Raw genomic sequence first — 16,878 nt, forward strand, 5'->3', positions numbered from 1 at the left:
CGAGGTTCTGCGTCTTGTAAGACATAAAAACAATAAGCATGGATAGTATTTCCGGTGCGATCATACCAGCACTAATGCACCGGATCCCATCAGAACTACGCAGTTAAGCGTGCTTGGGCGAGAGTAGTACTAGGATGGGTGACCCCCTGGGAAGTCCTCGTGTTGCACCTCCTTTTTCGTTGCCCGTCTGCGTTTTTTTATGTTTTAGGTGCGTTTTTTTTTTCTTTCTTGCTATATCCATGCTCGGGCGGCCTCCGGTTCAATGTTGATTGTTTTCTTGTTTCCCGAACCGAGCCGATCCATCACGTGGGTCCCACGCCTCGCGTCCGAAAGCAAACGAGGTTCTGCGTCTTGTAAGACATAAAAACAATAAGCATGGATAGTATTTCGGGTGCGATCATACCAGCACTAATGCACCAGATCCCATCAGAACTCCGCAGTTAAGCGTGCTTGGGCGAGAGTAGTACTAGGATGGGTGACCCCCTGGGAAGTCCTCGTGTTGCACCCCCTTTTTCGTTGCCCGTCTGCGTTTTTTTATGTTTTAGGTGCGTTTTTTTTTTCTTTCTTGCTATATCCATGCTCGGGCGGCCTCCGGTTCAATGTTGATTGTTTTCTTGTTTCCCGAACCGAGCCGATCCATCACGTGGGTCCCACGCCTCGCGTCCGAAAGCAAACGAGGTTCTGCGTCTTTTAAGACATAAAAACAATAAGCATGGATAGTATTTCGGGTGCGATCATACCAGCACTAATGCACCGGATCCCATCAGAACTCCGCAGTTAAGCGTGCTTGGGCGAGAGTAGTACTAGGATGGGTGACCCCCTGGGAAGTCCTCGTGTTGCACCCCCTTTTTCGTTGCTCGTCTGCGTTTTTTTATGTTTTAGGTGCGTTTTTTTTTTCTTTCTTGCTATATCCATGCTCGGGCGGCCTCCGGTTCAATGTTGATTGTTTTCTTGTTTCCCGAACCGAGCCGATCCATCACGTGGGTCCCACGCCTCGCGTCCGAAAGCAAACGAGGTTCTGCGTCTTGTAAGACATAAAAACAATAAGCATGGATAGTATTTCGGGTGCGATCATACCAGCACTAATGCACCGGATCCCATCAGAACTCCGCAGTTAAGCGTGCTTGGGCGAGAGTAGTACTAGGATGGGTGACCCCCTGGGAAGTCCTCGTGTTGCACCCCTTTTTTCGTTGCCCGTCTGCGTTTTTTTATGTTTTAGGTGCGTTTTTTTTTTTCTTTCTTGCTATATCCATGCTCGGGCGGCCTCCGGTTCAATGTTGATTGTTTTCTTGTTTCCCGAACCGAGCCGATCCATCACGTGGGTCCCACGGCTCGCGTCCGAAAGCAAACGAGGTTCTGCGTCTTGTAAGACATAAAAACAATAAGCATGGATACTATTTCGGGTGCGATCATACCAGCACTAATGCACCGGATCCCATCAGAACTTTGCAGTTAAGCGTGCTTGGGCGAAAGTAGTACTAGGATGGGTGACCCCCTGGGAAGTCCTCGTGTTGCACCCCCTTTTTCGTTGCTCGTCTGCGTTTTTTTATGTTTTAGGTGCGTTTTTTTTTTTCTTTCTTGCTATATCCATGCTCGGGCGGCCTCCGGTTCAATGTTGATTGTTTTCTTGTTTCCCGAACCGAGCCGATCCATCACGTGGGTCCCACGCCTCGCATCCGAAAGCAAACGAGGTTCTGCGTCTTGTAAGACATAAAAACAATAAGCATGGATAGTATTTCGGGTGCGATCATACCAGCACTAATGCACCGGATCCCATCAGAACTCCGCAGTTAAGCGTGCTTGGGCGAGAGTAGTACTAGGATGGGTGACCCCCTGGGAAGTCCTCGTGTTGCACCCCGTTTTTCGTTGCCCGTCTGCGTTTTTTTATGTTTTAGGTGCGTTTTTTTTTCTTTCTTGCTATATCCATGCTCGGGCGGCCTCCGGTTCAATGTTGATTGTTTTCTTGTTTCCCGAACCGAGCCGATCCATCACGTGGGTCCCACGCCTCGCGTCCGAAAGCAAACGAGGTTCTGCGTCTTGTAAGACATAAAAACAATAAGCATGGATACTATTTCGGGTGCGATCATACCAGCACTAATGCACCGGATCCCATCAGAACTCCGCAGTTAAGCGTGCTTGGGCGAGAGTAGTACTAGGATGGGTGACCCCCTGGGAAGTCCTGGTGTTGCACCCCCTTTTTCGTTGCCCGTCTGCGTTTTTTTATGTTTTAGGTGCGTTTTTTTTTTCTTTCTTGCTATATCCATGCTCGGGCGGCCTCCGGTTCAATGTTGATTGTTTTCTTGTTTCCCGAACCGAGCCGATCCATCACGTGGGTCCCACGCCTCGCGTCCGAAAGCAAACGAGGTTCTGCGTCTTTTAAGACATAAAAACAATAAGCATGGATAGTATTTCGGGTGCGATCATACCAGCACTAATGCACCGGATCCCATCAGAACTCCGCAGTTAAGCGTGCTTGGGCGAGAGTAGTACTAGGATGGGTGACCCCCTGGGAAGTCCTCGTGTTGCACCCCCTTTTTCGTTGCTCGTCTGCGTTTTTTTATGTTTTAGGTGCGTTTTTTTTTTCTTTCTTGCTATATCCATGCTCGGGCGGCCTCCGGTTCAATGTTGATTGTTTTCTTGTTTCCCGAACCGAGCCGATCCATCACGTGGGTCCCACGCCTCGCGTCCGAAAGCAAACGAGGTTCTGCGTCTTGTAAGACATAAAAACAATAAGCATGGATAGTATTTCGGGTGCGATCATACCAGCACTAATGCACCGGATCCCATCAGAACTCCGCAGTTAAGCGTGCTTGGGCGAGAGTAGTACTAGGATGGCTGACCCCCTGGGAAGTCCTCGTGTTGCACCCCTTTTTTCGTTGCTCGTCTGCGTTTTTTTATGTTTTAGGTGCGTTTTTTTTTCTTTCTTGCTATATCCATGCTCGGGCGGCCTCCGGTTCAATGTTGATTGTTTTCTTGTTTCCCGAACCGAGCCGATCCATCACGTGGGTCCCACGGCTCGCGTCCGAAAGCAAACGAGGTTCTGCGTCTTGTAAGACATAAAAACAATAAGCATGGATACTATTTCGGGTGCGATCATACCAGCACTAATGCACCGGATCCCATCAGAACTTTGCAGTTAAGCGTGCTTGGGCGAGAGTAGTACTAGGATGGGTGACCCCCTGGGAAGTCCTCGTGTTGCACCCCCTTTTTCGTTGCTCGTCTGCGTTTTTTTATGTTTTAGGTGCGTTTTTTTTTTCTTTCTTGCTATATCCATGCTCGGGCGGCCTCCGGTTCAATGTTGATTGTTTTCTTGTTTCCCGAACCGAGCCGATCCATCACGTGGGTCCCACGCCTCGCATCCGAAAGCAAACGAGGTTCTGCGTCTTGTAAGACATAAAAACAATAAGCATGGATAGTATTTCGGGTGCGATCATACCAGCACTAATGCACCGGATCCCATCAGAACTCCGCAGTTAAGCGTGCTTGGGCGAGAGTAGTACTAGGATGGGTGACCCCCTGGGAAGTCCTCGTGTTGCACCCCGTTTTTCGTTGCCCGTCTGCGTTTTTTTATGTTTTAGGTGCGTTTTTTTTTCTTTCTTGCTATATCCATGCTCGGGCGGCCTCCGGTTCAATGTTGATTGTTTTCTTGTTTCCCGAACCGAGCCGATCCATCACGTGGGTCCCACGCCTCGCGTCCGAAAGCAAACGAGGTTCTGCGTCTTGTAAGACATAAAAACAATAAGCATGGATACTATTTCGGGTGCGATCATACCAGCACTAATGCACCGGATCCCATCAGAACTCCGCAGTTAAGCGTGCTTGGGCGAGAGTAGTACTAGGATGGGTGACCCCCTCGGAAGTCCTCGTGTTGCACCCCCTTTTTCGTTGCCCGTCTGCGTTTTTTTATGTTTTAGGTGCGTTTTTTTTTCTTTCTTGCTATATCCATGCTCGGGCGGCCTCCGGTTCAATGTTGATTGTTTTCTTGTTTCCCGAACCGAGCCGATCCATCACGTGGGTCCCACGCCTCGCGTCCGAAAGCAAACGAGGTTCTGCGTCTTTTAAGACATAAAAACAATAAGCATGGATAGTATTTCGGGTGCGATCATACCAGCACTAATGCACCGGATCCCATCAGAACTCCGCAGTTAAGCGTGCTTGGGCGAGAGTAGTACTAGGATGGGTGACCCCCTGGGAAGTCCTTGTGTTGCACCCCCTTTTTCGTTGCTCGTCTGCGTTTTTTTATGTTTTAGGTGCGTTTTTTTTTTCTTTCTTGCTATATCCATGCTCGGGCGGCCTCCGGTTCAATGTTGATTGTTTTCTTGTTTCCCGAACCGAGCCGATCCATCACGTGGGTCCCACGCCTCGCGTCCGAAAGCAAACGAGGTTCTGCGTCTTGTAAGACATAAAAACAATAAGCATGGATAGTATTTCGGGTGCGATCATACCAGCACTAATGCACCGGATCCCATCAGAACTCCGCAGTTAAGCGTGCTTGGGCGAGAGTAGTACTAGGATGGCTGACCCCCTGGGAAGTCCTCGTGTTGCACCCCCTTTTTCGTTGCCCGTCTGCGTTTTTTTATGTTTTAGGTGCGTTTTTTTTCTTTCTTGCTATATCCATGCTCGGGCGGCCTCCGGTTCAATGTTGATTGTTTTCTTGTTTCCCGAACCGAGCCGATCCATCACGTGGGTCCCACGCCTCGCGTCCGAAAGCAAACGAGGTTCTGCGTCTTGTAAGACATAAAAACAATAAGCATGGATAGTATTTCGGGTGCGATCATACCAGCACTAATGCACCGGATCCCATCAGAACTCCGCAGTTAAGCGTGCTTGGGCGAGAGTAGTACTAGGATGGGTGACCCCCTGGGAAGTCCTCGTGTTGCACCCCCTTTTTCGTTGCCCGTCTGCGTTTTTTTATGTTTTAGGTGCGTTTTTTTTTTCTTTCTTGCTATATCCATGCTCGGGCGGCCTCCGGTTCAATGTTGATTGTTTTCTTGTTTCCCGAACCGAGCCGATCCATCACGTGGGTCCCACGGCTCGCGTCCGAAAGCAAACGAGGTTCTGCGTCTTGTAAGACATAAAAACAATAAGCATGGATACTATTTCGGGTGCGATCATACCAGCACTAATGCACCGGATCCCATCAGAACTTCGCAGTTAAGCGTGCTTGGGCGAGAGTAGTACTAGGATGGGTGACCCCCTGGGAAGTCCTCGTGTTGCACCCCCTTTTTCGTTGCTCGTCTGCGTTTTTTTATGTTTTAGGTGCGTTTTTTTTTTCTTTCTTGCTATATCCATGCTCGGGCGGCCTCCGGTTCAATGTTGATTGTTTTCTTGTTTCCCGAACCGAGCCGATCCATCACGTGGGTCCCACGCCTCGCGTCCGAAAGCAAACGAGGTTCTGCGTCTTGTAAGACATAAAAACAATAAGCATGGATAGTATTTCGGGTGCGATCATACCAGCACTAATGCACCGGATCCCATCAGAACTCCGCAGTTAAGCGTGCTTGGGCGAGAGTAGTACTAGGATGGGTGACCCCCTGGGAAGTCCTCTTGTTGCACCCCTTTTTTCGTTGCTCGTCTGCGTTTTTTTATGTTTTAGGTGCGTTTTTTTTTTCTTTCTTGCTATATCCATGCTCGGGCGGCCTCCGGTTCAATGTTGATTGTTTTCTTGTTTCCCGAACCGAGCCGATCCATCACGTGGGTCCCACGGCTCGCGTCCGAAAGCAAACCAGGTTCTGCGTCTTGTAAGACATAAAAACAATAAGCATGGATACTATTTCGGGTGCGATCATACCAGCACTAATGCACCGGATCCCATCAGAACTTTGCAGTTAAGCGTGCTTGGGCGAGAGTAGTACTAGGATGGGTGACCCCCTGGGAAGTCCTCGTGTTGCACCCCCTTTTTCGTTGCTCGTCTGCGTTTTTTTATGTTTTAGGTGCGTTTTTTTTTTCTTTCTTGCTATATCCATGCTCGGGCGGCCTCCGGTTCAATGTTGATTGTTTTCTTGTTTCCCGAACCGAGCCGATCCATCACGTGGGTCCCACGCCTCGCATCCGAAAGCAAACGAGGTTCTGCGTCTTGTAAGACATAAAAACAATAAGCATGGATAGTATTTCGGGTGCGATCATACCAGCACTAATGCACCGGATCCCATCAGAACTCCGCAGTTAAGCGTGCTTGGGCGAGAGTAGTACTAGGATGGGTGACCCCCTGGGAAGTCCTCGTGTTGCACCCCCTTTTTCGTTGCCCGTCTGCGTTTTTTTATGTTTTAGGTGCGTTTTTTTTTTCTTTCTTGCTATATCCATGCTCGGGCGGCCTCCGGTTCAATGTTGATTGTTTTCTTGTTTCCCGAACCGAGCCGATCCATCACGTGGGTCCCACGCCTCGCGTCCGAAAGCAAACGAGGTTCTGCGTCTTGTAAGACATAAAAACAATAAGCATGGATACTATTTCGGGTGCGATCATACCAGCACTAATGCACCGGATCCCATCAGAACTCCGCAGTTAAGCGTGCTTGGGCGAGAGTAGTACTAGGATGGGTGACCCCCTCGGAAGTCCTCGTGTTGCACCCCCTTTTTCGTTGCCCGTTTGCGTTTTTTTATGTTTTAGGTGCGTTTTTTTTTCTTTCTTGCTATATCCATGCTCGGGCGGCCTCCGGTTCAATGTTGATTGTTTTCTTGTTTCCCGAACCGAGCCGATCCATCACGTGGGTCCCACGCCTCGCGTCCGAAAGCAAACGAGGTTCTGCGTCTTTTAAGACATAAAAACAATAAGCATGGATAGTATTTCGGGTGCGATCATACCAGCACTAATGCACCGGATCCCATCAGAACTCCGCAGTTAAGCGTGCTTGGGCGAGAGTAGTACTAGGATGGGTGACCCCCTGGGAAGTCCTCGTGTTGCACCCCCTTTTTCGTTGCTCGTCTGCGTTTTTTTATGTTTTAGGTGCGTTTTTTTTTTCTTTCTTGCTATATCCATGCTCGGGCGGCCTCCGGTTCAATGTTGATTGTTTTCTTGTTTCCCGAACCGAGCCGATCCATCACGTGGGTCCCACGCCTCGCGTCCGAAAGCAAACGAGGTTCTGCGTCTTGTAAGACATAAAAACAATAAGCATGGATAGTATTTCGGGTGCGATCATACCAGCACTAATGCACCGGATCCCATCAGAACTCCGCAGTTAAGCGTGCTTGGGCGAGAGTAGTACTAGGATGGCTGACCCCCTGGGAAGTCCTCGTGTTGCACCCCCTTTTTCGTTGCCCGTCTGCGTTTTTTTATGTTTTAGGTGCGTTTTTTTTTCTTTCTTGCTATATCCATGCTCGGGCGGCCTCCGGTTCAATGTTGATTGTTTTCTTGTTTCCCGAACCGAGCCGATCCATCACGTGGGTCCCACGCCTCGCGTCCGAAAGCAAACGAGGTTCTGCGTCTTGTAAGACATAAAAACAATAAGCATGGATAGTATTTCGGGTGCGATCATACCAGCACTAATGCACCGGATCCCATCAGAACTCCGCAGTTAAGCGTGCTTGGGCGAGAGTAGTACTAGGATGGGTGACCCCCTGGGAAGTCCTCGTGTTGCACCCCCTTTTTCGTTGCTCGTCTGCGTTTTTTTATGTTTTAGGTGCGTTTTTTTTTTCTTTCTTGCTATATCCATGCTCGGGCGGCCTCCGGTTCAATGTTGATTGTTTTCTTGTTTCCCGAACCGAGCCGATCCATCACGTGGGTCCCACGCCTCGCGTCCGAAAGCAAACGAGGTTCTGCGTCTTGTAAGACATAAAAACAATAAACATGGATAGTATTTCGGGTGCGATCATACCAGCACTAATGCACCGGATCCCATCAGAACTCCGCAGTTAAGCGTGCTTGGGCGAGAGTAGTACTAGGATGGGTGACCCCCTGGGAAGTCCTCGTGTTGCACCCCCTTTTTCGTTGCTCGTCTGCGTTTTTTTATGTTTTAGGTGCGTTTTTTTTTTTTTTCTTTCTTGCTATATCCATGCTCGGGCGGCCTACGGTTCAATGTTGATTGTTTTCTTGTTTCCCGAACCGAGCCGATCCATCACGTGGGTCCCACGCCTCGCGTCCGAAAGCAAACGAGGTTCTGCGTCTTGTAAGACATAAAAACAATAAGCATGGATAGTATTTCGGGTGCGATCATACCAGCACTAATGCACCGGATCCCATCAGAACTCCGCAGTTAAGCGTGCTTGGGCGAGAGTAGTACTAGGATGGCTGACCCCCTGGGAAGTCCTCGTGTTGCACCCCCTTTTTCGTTGCCCGTCTGCGTTTTTTTATGTTTTAGGTGCGTTTTTTTTCTTTCTTGCTATATCCATGCTCGGGCGGCCTCCGGTTCAATGTTGATTGTTTTCTTGTTTCCCGAACCGAGCCGATCCATCACGTGGGTCCCACGCCTCGCGTCCGAAAGCAAACGAGGTTCTGCGTCTTGTAAGACATAAAAACAATAAGCATGGATAGTATTTCGGGTGCGATCATACCAGCACTAATGCACCGGATCCCATCAGAACTCCGCAGTTAAGCGTGCTTGGGCGAGAGTAGTACTAGGATGGGTGACCCCCTGGGAAGTCCTCGTGTTGCACCCCCTTTTTCGTTGCCCGTCTGCGTTTTTTTATGTTTTAGGTGCGTTTTTTTTTTCTTTCTTGCTATATCCATGCTCGGGCGGCCTCCGGTTCAATGTTGATTGTTTTCTTGTTTCCCGAACCGAGCCGATCCATCACGTGGGTCCCACGGCTCGCGTCCGAAAGCAAACGAGGTTCTGCGTCTTGTAAGACATAAAAACAATAAGCATGGATACTATTTCGGGTGCGATCATACCAGCACTAATGCACCGGATCCCATCAGAACTTCGCAGTTAAGCGTGCTTGGGCGAGAGTAGTACTAGGATGGGTGACCCCCTGGGAAGTCCTCGTGTTGCACCCCCTTTTTCGTTGCTCGTCTGCGTTTTTTTATGTTTTAGGTGCGTTTTTTTTTTCTTTCTTGCTATATCCATGCTCGGGCGGCCTCCGGTTCAATGTTGATTGTTTTCTTGTTTCCCGAACCGAGCCGATCCATCACGTGGGTCCCACGCCTCGCGTCCGAAAGCAAACGAGGTTCTGCGTCTTGTAAGACATAAAAACAATAAGCATGGATAGTATTTCGGGTGCGATCATACCAGCACTAATGCACCGGATCCCATCAGAACTCCGCAGTTAAGCGTGCTTGGGCGAGAGTAGTACTAGGATGGGTGACCCCCTGGGAAGTCCTCGTGTTGCACCCCTTTTTTCGTTGCTCGTCTGCGTTTTTTTATGTTTTAGGTGCGTTTTTTTTTTCTTTCTTGCTATATCCATGCTCGGGCGGCCTCCGGTTCAATGTTGATTGTTTTCTTGTTTCCCGAACCGAGCCGATCCATCACGTGGGTCCCACGGCTCGCGTCCGAAAGCAAACGAGGTTCTGCGTCTTGTAAGACATAAAAACAATAAGCATGGATACTATTTCGGGTGCGATCATACCAGCACTAATGCACCGGATCCCATCAGAACTTTGCAGTTAAGCGTGCTTGGGCGAGAGTAGTACTAGGATGGGTGACCCCCTGGGAAGTCCTCGTGTTGCACCCCCTTTTTCGTTGCTCGTCTGCGTTTTTTTATGTTTTAGGTGCGTTTTTTTTTTCTTTCTTGCTATATCCATGCTCGGGCGGCCTCCGGTTCAATGTTGATTGTTTTCTTGTTTCCCGAACCGAGCCGATCCATCACGTGGGTCCCACGCCTCGCATCCGAAAGCAAACGAGGTTCTGCGTCTTGTAAGACATAAAAACAATAAGCATGGATAGTATTTCGGGTGCGATCATACCAGCACTAATGCACCGGATCCCATCAGAACTCCGCAGTTAAGCGTGCTTGGGCGAGAGTAGTACTAGGATGGGTGACCCCCTGGGAAGTCCTCGTGTTGCACCCCCTTTTTCGTTGCCCGTCTGCGTTTTTTTATGTTTTAGGTGCGTTTTTTTTTCTTTCTTGCTATATCCATGCTCGGGCGGCCTCCGGTTCAATGTTGATTGTTTTCTTGTTTCCCGAACCGAGCCGATCCATCACGTGGGTCGCACGCCTCGCGTCCGAAAGCAAACGAGGTTCTGCGTCTTGTAAGACATAAAAACAATAAGCATGGATACTATTTCGGGTGCGATCATACCAGCACTAATGCACCGGATCCCATCAGAACTCCGCAGTTAAGCGTGCTTGGGCGAGAGTAGTACTAGGATGGGTGACCCCCTCGGAAGTCCTCGTGTTGCACCCCCTTTTTCGTTGCCCGTTTGCGTTTTTTTATGTTTTAGGTGCGTTTTTTTTTCTTTCTTGCTATATCCATGCTCGGGCGGCCTCCGGTTCAATGTTGATTGTTTTCTTGTTTCCCGAACCGAGCCGATCCATCACGTGGGTCCCACGCCTCGCGTCCGAAAGCAAACGAGGTTCTGCGTCTTTTAAGACATAAAAACAATAAGCATGGATAGTATTTCGGGTGCGATCATACCAGCACTAATGCACCGGATCCCATCAGAACTCCGCAGTTAAGCGTGCTTGGGCGAGAGTAGTACTAGGATGGGTGACCCCCTGGGAAGTCCTTGTGTTGCACCCCCTTTTTCGTTGCTCGTCTGCGTTTTTTTATGTTTTAGGTGCGTTTTTTTTTTCTTTCTTGCTATATCCATGCTCGGGCGGCCTCCGGTTCAATGTTGATTGTTTTCTTGTTTCCCGAACCGAGCCGATCCATCACGTGGGTCCCACGCCTCGCGTCCGAAAGCAAACGAGGTTCTGCGTCTTGTAAGACATAAAAACAATAAGCATGGATAGTATTTCGGGTGCGATCATACCAGCACTAATGCACCGGATCCCATCAGAACTCCGCAGTTAAGCGTGCTTGGGCGAGAGTAGTACTAGGATGGCTGACCCCCTGGGAAGTCCTCGTGTTGCACCCCCTTTTTCGTTGCCCGTCTGCGTTTTTTTATGTTTTAGGTGCGTTTTTTTTTCTTTCTTGCTATATCCATGCTCGGGCGGCCTCCGGTTCAATGTTGATTGTTTTCTTGTTTCCCGAACCGAGCCGATCCATCACGTGGGTCCCACGCCTCGCGTCCGAAAGCAAACGAGGTTCTGCGTCTTGTAAGACATAAAAACAATAAGCATGGATAGTATTTCGGGTGCGATCATACCAGCACTAATGCACCGGATCCCATCAGAACTACGCAGTTAAGCGTGCTTGGGCGAGAGTAGTACTAGGATGGGTGACCCCCTGGGAAGTCCTCGTGTTGCACCCCCTTTTTCGTTGCTCGTCTGCGTTTTTTTATGTTTTAGGTGCGTTTTTTTTTTCTTTCTTGCTATATCCATGCTCGGGCGGCCTCCGGTTCAATGTTGATTGTTTTCTTGTTTCCCGAACCGAGCCGATCCATCACGTGGGTCCCACGCCTCGCGTCCGAAAGCAAACGAGGTTCTGCGTCTTGTAAGACATAAAAACAATAAACATGGATAGTATTTCGGGTGCGATCATACCAGCACTAATGCACCGGATCCCATCAGAACTCCGCAGTTAAGCGTGCTTGGGCGAGAGTAGTACTAGGATGGGTGACCCCCTGGGAAGTCCTCGTGTTGCACCCCCTTTTTCGTTGCTCGTCTGCGTTTTTTTATGTTTTAGGTGCGTTTTTTTTTTTTTTCTTTCTTGCTATATCCATGCTCGGGCGGCCTACGGTTCAATGTTGATTGTTTTCTTGTTTCCCGAACCGAGCCGATCCATCACGTGGGTCCCACGCCTCGCGTCCGAAAGCAAACGAGGTTCTGCGTCTTGTAAGACATAAAAACAATAAGCATGGATAGTATTTCGGGTGCGATCATACCAGCACTAATGCACCGGATCCCATCAGAACTCCGCAGTTAAGCGTGCTTGGGCGAGAGTAGTACTAGGATGGGTGACCCCCTGGGAAGTCCTCGTGTTGCACCCCCTTTTTCGTTGCCCGTCTGCGTTTTTTTATGTTTTAGGTGCGTTTTTTTTTTCTTTCTTGCTATATCCATGCTCGGGCGGCCTCCGGTTCAATGTTGATTGTTTTCTTGTTTCCCGAACCGAGCCGATCCATCACGTGGGTCCCACGCCTCGCGTCCGAAAGCAAACGAGGTTCTGCGTCTTGTAAGACATAAAAACAATAAGCATGGATAGTATTTCGGGTGCGATCATACCAGCACTAATGCACCGGATCCCATCAGAACTCCGCAGTTAAGCGTGCTTGGGCAGAGTAGTACTAGGATGGGTGACCCCCTGGGAAGTCCTCGTGTTGCACCCCCTTTTTCGTTGCCCGTCTGCGTTTTTTTATGTTTTAGGTGCGTTTTTTTTTTCTTTCTTGCTATATCCATGCTCGGGCGGCCTCCGGTTCAATGTTGATTGTTTTCTTGTTTCCCGAACCGAGCCGATCCATCACGTGGGTCCCACGCCTCGCGTCCGAAAGCAAACGAGGTTCTGCGTCTTGTAAGACATAAAAACAATAAGCATGGATAGTATTTCGGGTGCGATCATACCAGCACTAATGCACCGGATCCCATCAGAACTCCGCAGTTAAGCGTGCTTGGGCGAGAGTAGTACTAGGATGGGTGACCCCCTGGGAAGTCCTCGTGTTGCACCCCCTTTTTCGTTGCTCGTCTGCGTTTTTTTATGTTTTAGGTGCGTTTTTTTTTTCTTTCTTGCTATATCCATGCTCGGGCGGCCTCCGGTTCAATGTTGATTGTTTTCTTGTTTCCCGAACCGAGCCGATCCATCACGTGGGTCCCACGCCTCGCGTCCGAAAGCAAACGAGGTTCTGCGTCTTGTAAGACATAAAAACAATAAGCATGGATAGTATTTCGGGTGCGATCATACCAGCACTAATGCACCGGATCCCATCAGAACTCCGCAGTTAAGCGTGCTTGGGCGAGAGTAGTACTAGGATGGGTGACCCCCTGGGAAGTCCTCGTGTTGCACCCCCTTTTTCGTTGCCCGTCTGCGTTTTTTTATGTTTTAGGTGCGTTTTTTTTTTCTTTCTTGCTATATCCATGCTCGGGCGGCCTCCGGTTCAATGTTGATTGTTTTCTTGTTTCCCGAACCGAGCCGATCCATCACGTGGGTCCCACGCCTCGCGTCCGAAAGCAAACGAGGTTCTGCGTCTTGTAAGACATAAAAACAATAAGCATGGATAGTATTTCGGGTGCGATCATACCAGCACTAATGCACCGGATCCCATCAGAACTCCGCAGTTAAGCGTGCTTGGGCGAGAGTAGTACTAGGATGGGTGACCCCCTGGGAAGTCCTCGTGTTGCACCCCCTTTTTCGTTGCCCGTCTGCGTTTTTTTATGTTTTAGGTGCGTTTTTTTTTTCTTTCTTGCTATATCCATGCTCGGGCGGCCTCCGGTTCAATGTTGATTGTTTTCTTGTTTCCCGAACCGAGCCGATCCATCACGTGGGTCCCACGCCTCGCGTCCGAAAGCAAACGAGGTTCTGCGTCTTGTAAGACATAAAAACAATAAGCATGGATAGTATTTCGGGTGCGATCATACCAGCACTAATGCACCGGATCCCATCAGAACTCCGCAGTTAAGCGTGCTTGGGCGAGAGTAGTACTAGGATGGGTGACCCCCTGGGAAGTCCTCGTGTTGCACCCCCTTTTTCGTTGCTCGTCTGCGTTTTTTTATGTTTTAGGTGCGTTTTTTTTTTCTTTCTTGCTATATCCATGCTCGGGCGGCCTCCGGTTCAAGGTTGATTGTTTTTTTGTTTCCCGAACCGAGCCGATCCATCACGTGGGTCCCACGCCTCGCGTCCGAAAGCAAACGAGGTTCTGCGTCTTGTAAGACATAAAAACAATAAGCATGGATAGTATTTCGGGTGCGATCATACCAGCACTAATGCACCGGATCCCATCAGAACTTCGCAGTTAAGCGTGCTTGGGCGAGAGTAGTACTAGGTTGGGTGACCCCCTGGGAAGTCCTCGTGTTGCACCCCCTTTTTCGTTGCCCGTCTGCGTTTTTTTATGTTTTAGGTGCGTTTTTTTTTTCTTTCTTGCTATATCCATGCTCGGGCGGCCTCCGGTTCAATGTTGATTGTTTTCTTGTTTCCCGAACCGAGCCGATCCATCACGTGGGTCCCACGCCTCGCGTCCGAAAGCAAACGAGGTTCTGCGTCTTGTGAGACATAAAAACAATAAGCATGGATACTATTTCGGGTGCGATCATACCAGCACTAATGCACCGGATCCCATCAGAACTCCGCAGTTAAGCGTGCTTGGGCGAGAGTAGTACTAGGATGGGTGACCCCCTGGGAAGTCCTCGTGTTGCACCCCCTTTTTCGTTGCTCGTCTGCGTTTTTTTATGTTTTAGGTGCGTTGTTTTTTTCTTTCTTGCTATATCCATGCTCGGGCGGCCTCCGGTTCAATGTTGATTGTTTTCTTGTTTCCCGAACCGAGCCGATCCATCACGTGGGTCCCACGCCTCGCGTCCGAAAGCAAACGAGGTTCTGCGTCTTGTAAGACATAAAAACAATAAGCATGGATAATATTTCGGGTGCGATCATACCAGCACTAATGCACCGGATCCCATCAGAACTCCGCAGTTAAGCGTGCTTGGGCGAGAGTAGTACTAGGATGGGTGACCCCCTGGGAAGTCCTCGTGTTGCACCCCCTTTTTCGTTGCCCGTCTGCGTTTTTTTATGTTTTAGGTGCGTTTTTTTTTTCTTTCTTGCTATATCCATGCTCGGGCGGCCTCCGGTTCAATGTTGATTGTTTTCTTGTTTCCCGAACCGAGCCGATCCATCACGTGGGTCCCACGCCTCGCGTCCGAAAGCAAACGAGGTTCTGCGTCTTGTAAGACATAAAAACAATAAGCATGGATAGTATTTCGGGTGCGATCATACCAGCACTAATGCACCGGATCCCATCAGAACTCCGCAGTTAAGCGTGCTTGGGCGAGAGTAGTACTAGGATGGGTGACCCCCTGGGAAGTCCTTGTGTTGCACCCCCTTTTTCGTTGCTCGTCTGCGTTTTTTTATGTTTTAGGTGCGTTTTTTTTTTCTTTCTTGCTATATCCATGCTCGGGCGGCCTCCGGTTCAATGTTGATTGTTTTCTTGTTTCCCGAACCGAGCCGATCCATCACGTGGGTCCCACGCCTCGCGTCCGAAAGCAAACGAGGTTCTGCGTCTTGTAAGACATAAAAACAATAAGCATGGATACTATTTCGGGTGCGATCATACCAGCACTAATGCACCGGATCCCATCAGAACTCCGCAGTTAAGCGTGCTTGGGCGAGAGTAGTACTAGGATGGGTGACCCCCTGGGAAGTCCTCGTGTTGCACCCCCTTTTTCGTTGCCCGTCTGCGTTTTTTTATGTTTTAGGTGCGTTTTTTTTTTCTTTCTTGCTATATCCATGCTCGGGCGGCCTCCGGTTCAATGTTGATTGTTTTCTTGTTTCCCGAACCGAGCCGATCCATCACGTGGGTCCCACGCCTCGCGTCCGAAAGCAAACGAGGTTCTGCGTCTTGTAAGACATAAAAACAATAAGCATGGATAGTATTTCGGGTGCGATCATACCAGCACTAATGCACCGGATCCCATCAGAACTCCGCAGTTAAGCGTGCTTGGGCGAGAGTAGTACTAGGATGGGTGACCCCCTGGGAAGTCCTCGTGTTGCACCCCCTTTTTCGTTGCTCGTCTGCGTTTTTTTATGTTTTAGGTGCGTTTTTTTTTTCTTTCTTGCTATATCCATGCTCGGGCGGCCTCCGGTTCAATGTTGATTGTTTTCTTGTTTCCCGAACCGAGCCGATCCATCACGTGGGTCCCACGCCTCGCGTCCGAAAGCAAACGAGGTTCTGCGTCTTGTAAGACATAAAAACAATAAGCATGGATACTATTTCGGGTGCGATCATACCAGCACTAATGCACCGGATCCCATCAGAACTCCGCAGTTAAGCGTGCTTGGGCGAGAGTAGTACTAGGATGGGTGACCCCCTGGGAAGTCCTCGTGTTGCACCCCCTTTTTCGTTGCCCGTCTGCGTTTTTTTATGTTTTAGGTGCGTTTTTTTTTTCTTTCTTGCTATATCCATGCTCGGGCGGCCTCCGGTTCAATGTTGATTGTTTTCTTGTTTCCCGAACCGAGCCGATCCATCACGTGGGTCCCACGCCTCGCGTCCGAAAGCAAACGAGGTTCTGCGTCTTGTAAGACATAAAAACAATAAGCATGGATAGTATTTCGGGTGCGATCATACCAGCACTAATGCACCGGATCCCATCAGAACTCCGCAGTTAAGCGTGCTTGGGCGAGAGTAGTACTAGGATGGGTGACCCCCTGGGAAGTCCTCGTGTTGCACCCCCTTTTTCGTTGCTCGTCTGCGTTTTTTTATGTTTTAGGTGCGTTTTTTTTTTCTTTCTTGCTATATCCATGCTCGGGCGGCCTCCGGTTCAATGTTGATTGTTTTCTTGTTTCCCGAACCGAGCCGATCCATCACGTGGGTCCCACGCCTCGCGTCCGAAAGCAAACGAGGTTCTGCGTCTTGTAAGACATAAAAACAATAAGCATGGATACTATTTCGGGTGCGATCATACCAGCACTAATGCACCGGATCCCATCAGAACTCCGCAGTTAAGCGTGCTTGGGCGAGAGTAGTACTAGGATGGGTGACCCCCTGGGAAGTCCTCGTGTTGCACCCCCTTTTTCGTTGCCCGTCTGCGTTTTTTTATGTTTTAGGTGCGTTTTTTTTTTCTTTCTTGCTATATCCATGCTCGGGCGGCCTCCGGTTCAATGTTGATTGTTTTCTTGTTTCCCGAACCGAGCCGATCCATCACGTGGGTCCCACGCCTCGCGTCCGAAAGCAAACGAGGTTCTGCGTCTTGTAAGACATAAAAACA

The 16,878-nt window shown here is 49.5% G+C and overlaps 50 non-coding genes across 50 annotated transcripts; all 50 read left to right on the forward strand.

Annotated features, from left to right (window-relative positions):
* Nucleotides 1-52: 52 nt before the first annotated feature.
* Nucleotides 53-171, forward strand: LOC145026978 (5S ribosomal RNA). The gene has a single exon (XR_013674926.1). It is a non-coding gene; the product is annotated as a 5S ribosomal RNA (ribosomal RNA).
* Nucleotides 172-389: 218 nt separating this feature from the next.
* LOC145025708 (5S ribosomal RNA) lies at nt 390-508 on the forward strand. Its single transcript, XR_013673710.1, has one exon. It is a non-coding gene; the product is annotated as a 5S ribosomal RNA (ribosomal RNA).
* Nucleotides 509-726: 218 nt separating this feature from the next.
* On the forward strand, nt 727-845 carry LOC145016972 (5S ribosomal RNA). The gene has a single exon (XR_013666341.1). It is a non-coding gene; the product is annotated as a 5S ribosomal RNA (ribosomal RNA).
* A 218-nt stretch (nt 846-1,063) lies between these two features.
* LOC145016985 (5S ribosomal RNA) lies at nt 1,064-1,182 on the forward strand. The gene has a single exon (XR_013666343.1). It is a non-coding gene; the product is annotated as a 5S ribosomal RNA (ribosomal RNA).
* Nucleotides 1,183-1,401: 219 nt separating this feature from the next.
* Nucleotides 1,402-1,520, forward strand: LOC145026990 (5S ribosomal RNA). The gene has a single exon (XR_013674937.1). It is a non-coding gene; the product is annotated as a 5S ribosomal RNA (ribosomal RNA).
* A 219-nt stretch (nt 1,521-1,739) lies between these two features.
* On the forward strand, nt 1,740-1,858 carry LOC145016993 (5S ribosomal RNA). The gene has a single exon (XR_013666344.1). It is a non-coding gene; the product is annotated as a 5S ribosomal RNA (ribosomal RNA).
* A 217-nt stretch (nt 1,859-2,075) lies between these two features.
* Nucleotides 2,076-2,194, forward strand: LOC145026130 (5S ribosomal RNA). Its single transcript, XR_013674122.1, has one exon. It is a non-coding gene; the product is annotated as a 5S ribosomal RNA (ribosomal RNA).
* Nucleotides 2,195-2,412: 218 nt separating this feature from the next.
* On the forward strand, nt 2,413-2,531 carry LOC145016996 (5S ribosomal RNA). Its single transcript, XR_013666345.1, has one exon. It is a non-coding gene; the product is annotated as a 5S ribosomal RNA (ribosomal RNA).
* A 218-nt stretch (nt 2,532-2,749) lies between these two features.
* LOC145025904 (5S ribosomal RNA) lies at nt 2,750-2,868 on the forward strand. The gene has a single exon (XR_013673895.1). It is a non-coding gene; the product is annotated as a 5S ribosomal RNA (ribosomal RNA).
* A 217-nt stretch (nt 2,869-3,085) lies between these two features.
* LOC145026595 (5S ribosomal RNA) lies at nt 3,086-3,204 on the forward strand. Its single transcript, XR_013674559.1, has one exon. It is a non-coding gene; the product is annotated as a 5S ribosomal RNA (ribosomal RNA).
* Nucleotides 3,205-3,422: 218 nt separating this feature from the next.
* On the forward strand, nt 3,423-3,541 carry LOC145017003 (5S ribosomal RNA). Its single transcript, XR_013666346.1, has one exon. It is a non-coding gene; the product is annotated as a 5S ribosomal RNA (ribosomal RNA).
* A 217-nt stretch (nt 3,542-3,758) lies between these two features.
* Nucleotides 3,759-3,877, forward strand: LOC145025733 (5S ribosomal RNA). The gene has a single exon (XR_013673734.1). It is a non-coding gene; the product is annotated as a 5S ribosomal RNA (ribosomal RNA).
* A 217-nt stretch (nt 3,878-4,094) lies between these two features.
* Nucleotides 4,095-4,213, forward strand: LOC145025337 (5S ribosomal RNA). The gene has a single exon (XR_013673358.1). It is a non-coding gene; the product is annotated as a 5S ribosomal RNA (ribosomal RNA).
* Nucleotides 4,214-4,431: 218 nt separating this feature from the next.
* Nucleotides 4,432-4,550, forward strand: LOC145025905 (5S ribosomal RNA). The gene has a single exon (XR_013673896.1). It is a non-coding gene; the product is annotated as a 5S ribosomal RNA (ribosomal RNA).
* A 216-nt stretch (nt 4,551-4,766) lies between these two features.
* On the forward strand, nt 4,767-4,885 carry LOC145017010 (5S ribosomal RNA). Its single transcript, XR_013666347.1, has one exon. It is a non-coding gene; the product is annotated as a 5S ribosomal RNA (ribosomal RNA).
* Nucleotides 4,886-5,103: 218 nt separating this feature from the next.
* On the forward strand, nt 5,104-5,222 carry LOC145025792 (5S ribosomal RNA). The gene has a single exon (XR_013673790.1). It is a non-coding gene; the product is annotated as a 5S ribosomal RNA (ribosomal RNA).
* A 218-nt stretch (nt 5,223-5,440) lies between these two features.
* LOC145026476 (5S ribosomal RNA) lies at nt 5,441-5,559 on the forward strand. The gene has a single exon (XR_013674448.1). It is a non-coding gene; the product is annotated as a 5S ribosomal RNA (ribosomal RNA).
* A 218-nt stretch (nt 5,560-5,777) lies between these two features.
* LOC145026596 (5S ribosomal RNA) lies at nt 5,778-5,896 on the forward strand. Its single transcript, XR_013674560.1, has one exon. It is a non-coding gene; the product is annotated as a 5S ribosomal RNA (ribosomal RNA).
* A 218-nt stretch (nt 5,897-6,114) lies between these two features.
* Nucleotides 6,115-6,233, forward strand: LOC145017016 (5S ribosomal RNA). Its single transcript, XR_013666348.1, has one exon. It is a non-coding gene; the product is annotated as a 5S ribosomal RNA (ribosomal RNA).
* Nucleotides 6,234-6,451: 218 nt separating this feature from the next.
* On the forward strand, nt 6,452-6,570 carry LOC145025734 (5S ribosomal RNA). Its single transcript, XR_013673735.1, has one exon. It is a non-coding gene; the product is annotated as a 5S ribosomal RNA (ribosomal RNA).
* A 217-nt stretch (nt 6,571-6,787) lies between these two features.
* LOC145017023 (5S ribosomal RNA) lies at nt 6,788-6,906 on the forward strand. The gene has a single exon (XR_013666350.1). It is a non-coding gene; the product is annotated as a 5S ribosomal RNA (ribosomal RNA).
* Nucleotides 6,907-7,124: 218 nt separating this feature from the next.
* On the forward strand, nt 7,125-7,243 carry LOC145025906 (5S ribosomal RNA). Its single transcript, XR_013673898.1, has one exon. It is a non-coding gene; the product is annotated as a 5S ribosomal RNA (ribosomal RNA).
* A 217-nt stretch (nt 7,244-7,460) lies between these two features.
* LOC145017029 (5S ribosomal RNA) lies at nt 7,461-7,579 on the forward strand. The gene has a single exon (XR_013666351.1). It is a non-coding gene; the product is annotated as a 5S ribosomal RNA (ribosomal RNA).
* Nucleotides 7,580-7,797: 218 nt separating this feature from the next.
* LOC145017034 (5S ribosomal RNA) lies at nt 7,798-7,916 on the forward strand. Its single transcript, XR_013666353.1, has one exon. It is a non-coding gene; the product is annotated as a 5S ribosomal RNA (ribosomal RNA).
* A 222-nt stretch (nt 7,917-8,138) lies between these two features.
* Nucleotides 8,139-8,257, forward strand: LOC145025907 (5S ribosomal RNA). Its single transcript, XR_013673899.1, has one exon. It is a non-coding gene; the product is annotated as a 5S ribosomal RNA (ribosomal RNA).
* A 216-nt stretch (nt 8,258-8,473) lies between these two features.
* LOC145017039 (5S ribosomal RNA) lies at nt 8,474-8,592 on the forward strand. The gene has a single exon (XR_013666354.1). It is a non-coding gene; the product is annotated as a 5S ribosomal RNA (ribosomal RNA).
* A 218-nt stretch (nt 8,593-8,810) lies between these two features.
* LOC145025793 (5S ribosomal RNA) lies at nt 8,811-8,929 on the forward strand. The gene has a single exon (XR_013673791.1). It is a non-coding gene; the product is annotated as a 5S ribosomal RNA (ribosomal RNA).
* Nucleotides 8,930-9,147: 218 nt separating this feature from the next.
* LOC145017047 (5S ribosomal RNA) lies at nt 9,148-9,266 on the forward strand. The gene has a single exon (XR_013666356.1). It is a non-coding gene; the product is annotated as a 5S ribosomal RNA (ribosomal RNA).
* Nucleotides 9,267-9,484: 218 nt separating this feature from the next.
* Nucleotides 9,485-9,603, forward strand: LOC145026598 (5S ribosomal RNA). Its single transcript, XR_013674562.1, has one exon. It is a non-coding gene; the product is annotated as a 5S ribosomal RNA (ribosomal RNA).
* A 218-nt stretch (nt 9,604-9,821) lies between these two features.
* LOC145017052 (5S ribosomal RNA) lies at nt 9,822-9,940 on the forward strand. The gene has a single exon (XR_013666357.1). It is a non-coding gene; the product is annotated as a 5S ribosomal RNA (ribosomal RNA).
* Nucleotides 9,941-10,157: 217 nt separating this feature from the next.
* Nucleotides 10,158-10,276, forward strand: LOC145025735 (5S ribosomal RNA). Its single transcript, XR_013673736.1, has one exon. It is a non-coding gene; the product is annotated as a 5S ribosomal RNA (ribosomal RNA).
* Nucleotides 10,277-10,493: 217 nt separating this feature from the next.
* LOC145025339 (5S ribosomal RNA) lies at nt 10,494-10,612 on the forward strand. Its single transcript, XR_013673359.1, has one exon. It is a non-coding gene; the product is annotated as a 5S ribosomal RNA (ribosomal RNA).
* A 218-nt stretch (nt 10,613-10,830) lies between these two features.
* LOC145025908 (5S ribosomal RNA) lies at nt 10,831-10,949 on the forward strand. Its single transcript, XR_013673900.1, has one exon. It is a non-coding gene; the product is annotated as a 5S ribosomal RNA (ribosomal RNA).
* A 217-nt stretch (nt 10,950-11,166) lies between these two features.
* On the forward strand, nt 11,167-11,285 carry LOC145026615 (5S ribosomal RNA). The gene has a single exon (XR_013674578.1). It is a non-coding gene; the product is annotated as a 5S ribosomal RNA (ribosomal RNA).
* Nucleotides 11,286-11,503: 218 nt separating this feature from the next.
* On the forward strand, nt 11,504-11,622 carry LOC145017056 (5S ribosomal RNA). The gene has a single exon (XR_013666359.1). It is a non-coding gene; the product is annotated as a 5S ribosomal RNA (ribosomal RNA).
* A 222-nt stretch (nt 11,623-11,844) lies between these two features.
* LOC145017064 (5S ribosomal RNA) lies at nt 11,845-11,963 on the forward strand. The gene has a single exon (XR_013666361.1). It is a non-coding gene; the product is annotated as a 5S ribosomal RNA (ribosomal RNA).
* Nucleotides 11,964-12,181: 218 nt separating this feature from the next.
* On the forward strand, nt 12,182-12,299 carry LOC145026972 (5S ribosomal RNA). Its single transcript, XR_013674920.1, has one exon. It is a non-coding gene; the product is annotated as a 5S ribosomal RNA (ribosomal RNA).
* Nucleotides 12,300-12,517: 218 nt separating this feature from the next.
* On the forward strand, nt 12,518-12,636 carry LOC145017070 (5S ribosomal RNA). Its single transcript, XR_013666363.1, has one exon. It is a non-coding gene; the product is annotated as a 5S ribosomal RNA (ribosomal RNA).
* A 218-nt stretch (nt 12,637-12,854) lies between these two features.
* Nucleotides 12,855-12,973, forward strand: LOC145017075 (5S ribosomal RNA). Its single transcript, XR_013666364.1, has one exon. It is a non-coding gene; the product is annotated as a 5S ribosomal RNA (ribosomal RNA).
* A 218-nt stretch (nt 12,974-13,191) lies between these two features.
* LOC145017082 (5S ribosomal RNA) lies at nt 13,192-13,310 on the forward strand. Its single transcript, XR_013666365.1, has one exon. It is a non-coding gene; the product is annotated as a 5S ribosomal RNA (ribosomal RNA).
* A 218-nt stretch (nt 13,311-13,528) lies between these two features.
* Nucleotides 13,529-13,647, forward strand: LOC145017085 (5S ribosomal RNA). The gene has a single exon (XR_013666366.1). It is a non-coding gene; the product is annotated as a 5S ribosomal RNA (ribosomal RNA).
* A 218-nt stretch (nt 13,648-13,865) lies between these two features.
* LOC145026236 (5S ribosomal RNA) lies at nt 13,866-13,984 on the forward strand. Its single transcript, XR_013674221.1, has one exon. It is a non-coding gene; the product is annotated as a 5S ribosomal RNA (ribosomal RNA).
* A 218-nt stretch (nt 13,985-14,202) lies between these two features.
* LOC145017088 (5S ribosomal RNA) lies at nt 14,203-14,321 on the forward strand. Its single transcript, XR_013666367.1, has one exon. It is a non-coding gene; the product is annotated as a 5S ribosomal RNA (ribosomal RNA).
* Nucleotides 14,322-14,539: 218 nt separating this feature from the next.
* Nucleotides 14,540-14,658, forward strand: LOC145017093 (5S ribosomal RNA). The gene has a single exon (XR_013666368.1). It is a non-coding gene; the product is annotated as a 5S ribosomal RNA (ribosomal RNA).
* A 218-nt stretch (nt 14,659-14,876) lies between these two features.
* Nucleotides 14,877-14,995, forward strand: LOC145025340 (5S ribosomal RNA). The gene has a single exon (XR_013673360.1). It is a non-coding gene; the product is annotated as a 5S ribosomal RNA (ribosomal RNA).
* Nucleotides 14,996-15,213: 218 nt separating this feature from the next.
* Nucleotides 15,214-15,332, forward strand: LOC145017105 (5S ribosomal RNA). Its single transcript, XR_013666375.1, has one exon. It is a non-coding gene; the product is annotated as a 5S ribosomal RNA (ribosomal RNA).
* Nucleotides 15,333-15,550: 218 nt separating this feature from the next.
* On the forward strand, nt 15,551-15,669 carry LOC145017113 (5S ribosomal RNA). The gene has a single exon (XR_013666377.1). It is a non-coding gene; the product is annotated as a 5S ribosomal RNA (ribosomal RNA).
* A 218-nt stretch (nt 15,670-15,887) lies between these two features.
* On the forward strand, nt 15,888-16,006 carry LOC145017121 (5S ribosomal RNA). Its single transcript, XR_013666381.1, has one exon. It is a non-coding gene; the product is annotated as a 5S ribosomal RNA (ribosomal RNA).
* A 218-nt stretch (nt 16,007-16,224) lies between these two features.
* Nucleotides 16,225-16,343, forward strand: LOC145017127 (5S ribosomal RNA). Its single transcript, XR_013666382.1, has one exon. It is a non-coding gene; the product is annotated as a 5S ribosomal RNA (ribosomal RNA).
* Nucleotides 16,344-16,561: 218 nt separating this feature from the next.
* LOC145017135 (5S ribosomal RNA) lies at nt 16,562-16,680 on the forward strand. The gene has a single exon (XR_013666384.1). It is a non-coding gene; the product is annotated as a 5S ribosomal RNA (ribosomal RNA).
* The last annotated feature ends 198 nt before the right edge of the window (nt 16,681-16,878 follow it).

This window comes from Lactuca saligna, chromosome 1 (genome assembly GCF_052625555.1).
Source record: "Lactuca saligna cultivar CGN05327 chromosome 1, ASM5262555v1, whole genome shotgun sequence".
NCBI lineage: Eukaryota > Viridiplantae > Streptophyta > Magnoliopsida > Asterales > Asteraceae > Lactuca > Lactuca saligna.